The sequence below is a fragment of the Tupaia chinensis genome, unplaced genomic scaffold, assembly GCF_000334495.1.
Source record: "Tupaia chinensis unplaced genomic scaffold, TupChi_1.0 Scaffold143676_1, whole genome shotgun sequence".
Classification (NCBI taxonomy): Eukaryota; Metazoa; Chordata; class Mammalia; order Scandentia; family Tupaiidae; genus Tupaia; species Tupaia belangeri.
In genome coordinates, this window is record NW_006203524.1 from 228,849 (window position 1) to 235,846 (window position 6,998).

Consider the following 6,998-nt stretch of genomic DNA (forward strand, 5'->3'; position numbering starts at 1 on the left):
GAGAAAGCAAACCACCAGGGCCGGGATTCAAACTGTGCTCAGCCACGTGGGAGTCCAGTGCCTTAACCACCACGCCACCTGCAAGCCCCTATATTTTACCTTTTGAAAGTTTCCTAAATTTACCTATATTTAAAATTTTGGAAATCAATACTTCTAAATAGCCTTTTTTAATACTTTGATTTTGTTTTTCTCTAGAGAAAAGATGTTCTTACTCTGGCTTTCAGAAAGGTAGAAACACACCTAAATCTGTATGAGCTGTCTGATCTGAGGGATTATGAATAATTAGCATTGCTTGTGAACAAATTTGTTTGTTTGTTTGCTCTAGGGCATTTGCACTCACCAGGGAGAGAGAAAAAGGAAAAGAGAGAAATCACCCCTCAGGGATGGCCATGTTGTAATCACTTCTCTTCCTGACATTTTGGGCATGCACACACATGCCCCTGGCAGGTTTTTCTAAGCCTCCCCATCCAGGAGTGGAATCCCTCAGTCGACTATGTGAGATTCAACTACCTTACGCTCCACACCACCTGCCGGCCTCAAACAAATATTTTAAGAAGACTGTCCTGATTCAGTTGCTACAGAAGATAGCTTGCACTAGAAGTATTAAAGAAAAACTGCTTCTTACTGCAGATGGTGCTGTAATAGACCGTTTTCTGGAGTAAAAAAGCTGCCAATACGAATATCCTCTTAGCGAAGTTTCTTCCCAACCTGGAAGAACCACTATTGTAACAGATCTCCAACATAGCTTAAATTCATCTTACTTTTGTAGTATTAGCTTCGACGTTTCCAATTAATTCCTATGTATTTATTTGTCCAGGCTGAAACCAGTTAAAATAATGGCCCTGTAGATTTGTGCCATAAATAAAAACACCTTTTGGGACCAGCATTTAGCGTTACGGCTATGTTGATGAACTCCCATGTAGCCAACTACCGTTCGGGTCCCGGACTCCGTGGCTTGAACTCATGTCGGGCACATGTGCGTGCGTGCCCAAGATCCTGAGAGGAGAATGGAGGAGAAGGGATTGTGGAGTGGCCATCCCCCCTGGGGGGTGATTTCTCACTTTCTGTCTCTCTGTCTCTGTCATTCTGACAAGCACATGCACCCTATACCAAAAACCTCTCCAAAATAAATAAATAAATAAATAAAAACATCTTTTTAATTTATCCTCCAAAGCATAAACACTTCTGGTACAGAAGATTTTTTATATAAATTTGGATCATCAAATCTTGAGTTTTCAAATTAACAGATTAAAATCATCATAATATTTACAATTAAAAAATCCCATTTTTATTCTGTCTTATGAGAAATGTTCCAAAAATGAAAACTCAATAGATCGCAAGGAACAAAGTAGATGCATATTTTAATGAGTCTAAACTGAATTTTTAATTAAAAATATTGGTTTATTGCATTTTGATAGAAAGATTTCTTAATCAACTAAGTAATAACATTACGTCAAGGGAGTAGGATGGGACCGAGAAAGAAGCAGGTTGGGATGTCAGCCCTGACTAACTCCAGCAGGTAGAGCTGGAGCTGGGGTGACCTTTGGGGAGCGGCCAAAGTCGTTAAATGATAGCTGAGTCTTTGTACTCTCAAACTGCTAGTCCGATACATAGCCACTTCCCCTCCTGCACCCTTCCCCCACACACACCCAGGAAGAGGCGCGACTTGGGAATGAAGGCCCTCAGCACCTGAGACAATGCCTGGCAAGGCTGACAGCTAAGAGTTTTCCAGCAATGGTGTTTTTTTTTTCTTTTTCTTTCTTTCTTTTTTTTTAGAGATTTTCACTGCAGGGTGCGTGCGCTCGCCAGACAGACAGAGAGAGACAGAGAGACAGAAAGAGAGAAATCACCCCCCAGGGGGGATGGCCACACCGCAATCCCTTCTCCTCCATTCTCTTCTCGGGATCTTGGGCACGCACGCACATGCGCCCGGCATGAGTTTTAAGCCACTGGGTCTGGGACGCGAACCGCGGTTGACTACGTGGGAGTCCAGCGACATAGCCATTATGCTAACTGCTGGTTCCCCCAGCAATGGTGTTTTTAACAGTTGGGGCAGGTCCATTGTTGAAGTGAAGCCTCACTTCCGTTGGACTAGATGGCTTATCTGGTGACATTACCTAGATCCTCTTTCCTGAGGAGTCCGAGCATTTGTAATTGTACTTGTTCATTTGCCACCAAAATTTACCCAGGAAGTTCAATAGCTTCTGGGTCAAAACACAGACTTGGGATCAAAATCGGACAAGAAAACATGACTTCGTTATTAGTTGCCTTCTATCTCCTGTTCATCCACCTTTGACAGGTCTAGTACCTATTTCAATCCACTATTGCACTGTGAACAGAAATCCGTGGGACTGGGTGACTTGTGAAGAAATTGAGGTCTATCGACTCACAGTGCTGGTGTCTGGAACATGGCTGACAGGCAGAGGAAGCAGTGGGCGTGTGCAGAGTGGTGGAGGCTTGCAGGCCGCTCTCCTCTAACAGCCCACTTTCCAGAGAACTAACCCATAGCATGAGAGCAAAACCTGGCTGGATCTCAGACGCGGCCTTCATCTGTGAGTGTTGCCTCAGTGACCCAGTCAGCCCACTAGACCCCAGCTCTCATCTCCGTCACACCAGAGACAAAATTTAAAAAAATGAATATTTGGGGGACAAACTGTTAATCCAACAAAATAGTATCCTTGTCCCTTACTCGTCATTTTTGCCTTTATGGACACCAAGATTAATCAAGCAATCTCCGTAGTTTTCTGGGTCTTGTGCCCCTGGCTGACCCCCAACCTAGCCAATGTTACCATAATTACATTCCCTGGCTTCTGGCCTCTCTTGTCCCAAGGCTCTGCCATCTCCGTTGCTGGGAGTGAGACTAATTCAGTTGCAGTCTCTTCTCCTATCAGCTCTGAGCGACAGAGGAAGGGACCACTGCGTTTCCTGCCGATCCTCCGGTCCCTCTCCCAGTGATTCTTCATGGCCTTGGTGCCCGGCATATGCCCAGGGCTCTTCCACGGGTCTGACTCCTGCGGTGGCTTTTCTGACCTTACATGGCTAATGTGTTCTAGAATACTCACCTCCCGGAGACTCTCTGTGCTCTTCCACCACCTGCCGTGGCAATTCGGGCATTTTAATATAACTTAACATGGATTATTTATATGTGTGTATGTGTGCATACATGTATGAATACACACACACACACACACACACATATATATATATATATATATGCATATATAAATACATATTTGCTTCTAGGAACCATCAAATAACAGTTCGCATCATCTTCTGGGCTCCTTTCCATAGGAGAAACTTCGTATCCTGTGAGAATACCCCTAACTCCATTGTTACATTCTGCCCACCTGATTAGGCGTCTTCAGAAATTATTCTCACCTATAATCTCCCTCTTCTTGCTGGCATATGCTGGTTGGGTTGTGCACTCTTGAGAAATATAGTCTTTTTCTCTTATTCTGGCCAGTGGGCGCATGCACACACACACACACACACGCGCACGAGCACACGCACGCACACTTGGTTTATGCTAGACCCAAACCCTAGTGGTCTAGATAGTAGTCAGAAAAGTAAGGGAAGGAAGATGCTGAGTGGGGCTATCTAGACGTTTGAAAGAAAGGCTTCTGCATGTCTTTATTATTTAATGTATTTCACCTTATTTTAATTTTTTTATGCATCAAATCACTATAAGTCACTTAGCTTATAAAATACATTTTCCAACATGAATACATTTCACACCAGTCCAGCTGAGAATACTATACACATTATTATAAATAGTTAAGAGTCCATTTCTGTGTCCCATAAATGTCTCGCCTCTCTATTTTTCTCCTTAATGTTTTTCCTCAGACTCTCCTCCTTCTTTCACCCTCTTCCCATAGGTAGTATAATATATCTCCATTTACAGATGAGGAAGCAGGGTCAAAAATGTTAAATGACCCGCCTAAGTTAACCCAGTTAGTAAGTAGCAGCACTGGTCATTAAGTCCATGATCATTTACTATGAAGCTTTCATATTAAACCTTTACCTTCCAAGATTTATTTGATAACAATTCAAAAACAGCACCATGGCCTCCACAGTTTTCTTTTCTTACACTCTCCTCTCTCTCACACTCTCTTCTCACACTGTTTCCAGTATCTATAGCCATTTTCCATGTTTCTATATCCTCTAATCTTACAGTTTCACCCAGAGTGCAGGCAGTCGGTATATATTAAATAGAGACATACAATGTCTCTCCTTCATAGCCTGGCTTGCTTCACTCAGCAGTAAATCTTCCGTATTTGTCCACTTTCTATCAAAAGCCAAGGTCAATTTTTTTTTCTTTTTTTCTTTTATGGCTCCATTTCTTCTGCCATTGAGATGGGGAGCTACACTCTCAAGTGGAGGAAGTGGCCTTGTTACATGGGAATAGAGATTGCAGAGAATGGTCAATCCCTGCAGGGCCTTACAGCTGAAGACTACTCACAGTCCTTCTGGCAACTGGGGTGATAATTCCTTCATTCAGTGACTGTCAGTCAGCACCACCCTGCATGTGCCACAGTGAGGGCAAGCAGGCTGGCCAATGGCTTGGGGTAAAGGGAACCAAATCCCACCTGGCCAGCTGACCGCTTGAGTCCCCACCCAGGGGTTTGAAATAATGCCAGGCATGTGTGCATGCACATGTGTTCAAAATACTGACAGGGTGGAGAAATGGAGGAAAGAGGAATTTTAGTGTGATCATGCCCCATTAGGAATGCCTTTCTTCCTCTCTCTCTCTCCTCTCTCTCTCTCTCTCTCTCTCTCTCTCATTGAGTTTCTGTATCTCTCTGACAAGAACACACATCCTCTGGGAAATTTAAAAATAAAAAAAATTGAAGGTAAGAGACAAATGAAAGACAAGTGAGTGGAATGTAGTGACTATTCCAAGATGAGGAGTACAGCTGAGGGGTCCAGGGTGAGACACAGGAGTGGGGAGACAATGATTACTGGGGAGAAGGGGCACAGTGCACGAGATACTTCCCATGGATAGTTGATGATGTGTTCCAGACGTGCTTAGCTTGGAATGCCTGCAGCATTTCAGGATTTTAACATTTCACGATATTGGAGGCAGTGAACAGTTCAATGCCTTTGTCTGGAACTCCAAAGATCCATCTGGGTCGTAAAAATCTGGTGTGACGAAGTTGTTTTAGAATCATGGAGGTGCAAAAAGTTGAGGTACCTGCCTGCAAAAAGCTTATAACCATGGCAGGGGTAACCAAAGACTCACACAGGAAGAACAGTAACTGGTAAGACTCGGAGGAAGTGACGTATGGGCTACGGCTGGTGAGAAGAGAGCTCGTAGTTCGTGTGGGAGGGTACCTTTGGGTAGGTATGTTGAATAGCCCTGTACAACATAAGACAGAGATGATCTAACGAAAAAGGAAGACCGATGGAGAAAAGGAACAGCACACACAATGCTCTTCGGCCAGGAGCTCGGTTTAAGTATATTAGCCAAAATGTGGAGGTCGCCAAGAGGCAAGGAAATATGCAGACCAGGCAATCTGATAGAATGAACTCACGTGTTCTTATACTAAACAAGATAATAGTTAGAAAGAGAGAAAAGGAGAGAGAATTTGTAGAATTCTTAAGGTGAAAGAAATGTTGGGGGGAAGGCCTGGAGAGGATAGTTATGCACCTGGACCTCTGGAGTAACAGGGAAGAAGGACGTCTTACCAACAGGAAGATGTCCCCTGTCATCCGGGAACAGCTGTTACCCCCCCTTACCCGTCCCTTCCTTCTCTGCCATCTCTTAGCGAGGCTGACTCTTCCTCACTGCAAACTGCCTCCCAGTTTCACGTTCAAAGAGAAAGTGCTCAATTGTTGTTATGGCTCTTGATTCAATAAATGCTAGTGAAAGCTGTGATTGTCCTGGCTGGGTTAAGTTGTCACTCTTGCTTGCCTCATCTGTGATAAAGCCTATGAGAACCAGGCAGGAAAATGGCAGGTTCTGGGGGAACCCTATCCATGAAAATGGGTTGCCAGAGGTAGAGGATCCCATGAAAACTTGACGTATGTGTGCGACGCTTGATAAACAAGTGAACAAAACTCAGGATACTATTCGGAAGCTTAATCAAGTACAGTGAATAAAATGAAGGGAAAAAATTACATGCTAATTGTTTTTTAAATGTGGGGTTACTAGTATCTATAATAAAACTTGTATTTAAACAGTTTTGCTAGACATATGATTTAGAGAAAAGGGATTCTCAAAATTCAAGGATGAAATGGATGGAAATCTACAGTAACGTGTGGGGCGCTTTGTAGGGTTTCTCAAGTTTTAGCTGAGAGTTGATTTATTGCCTTTCTACATAAAATCTCCTTCTGTTCAGAGAAGATCTTTCAGATCTTAAAACCTGAGACCAAATATTACAGTTTTATAAACTCAGTATAACATATGACACATGGAACTTAGAAGATTCGCGAACTGTAAGGCAACCCAGCATCAGAATTACCAAAGGTCCCACCACAGAGAGTATCAGCTTCCTCAGCTGTGTCTTCATGAACTTTCTGTCCTTTCATCATGGCATTCGCCTACTATTCCCTGCGTTTCGGGCTAGAGGGTATCTAAAATTGTAAGCTCAATGACTTTATCTTCTTTACTCTTGCTGTTTGTCCTTTTCTAAGCACGCGCGCACACACATACACACACACACACACACAAGTGCACAAATTTGCTTGGTACCATGAACCTAATTAAAAAGTAGTTCACATAAGGGACCAGCAGTTAGCATAATGACTATGTTGCTGGACTCCCATGTTGACCACGGTTCAAGTCCTGTACCCAGTGGCTTAAACTCACACTGGGTGCATGTGTGTGCGTGCCCAAGATCCTGAGAGGAGAATGGGGAAGGGATTGCGGCGTGGCCAACCCCCTGGGTTGTGAATTCTCACTTTCTGTCTCTGTCTCTCTCTTTCTGGTGAGTGCACGCGCCCTATAGCAAAAAACTCTTAAAAATTAAATAAATAAATAAAGATACGCATGAGCTCAG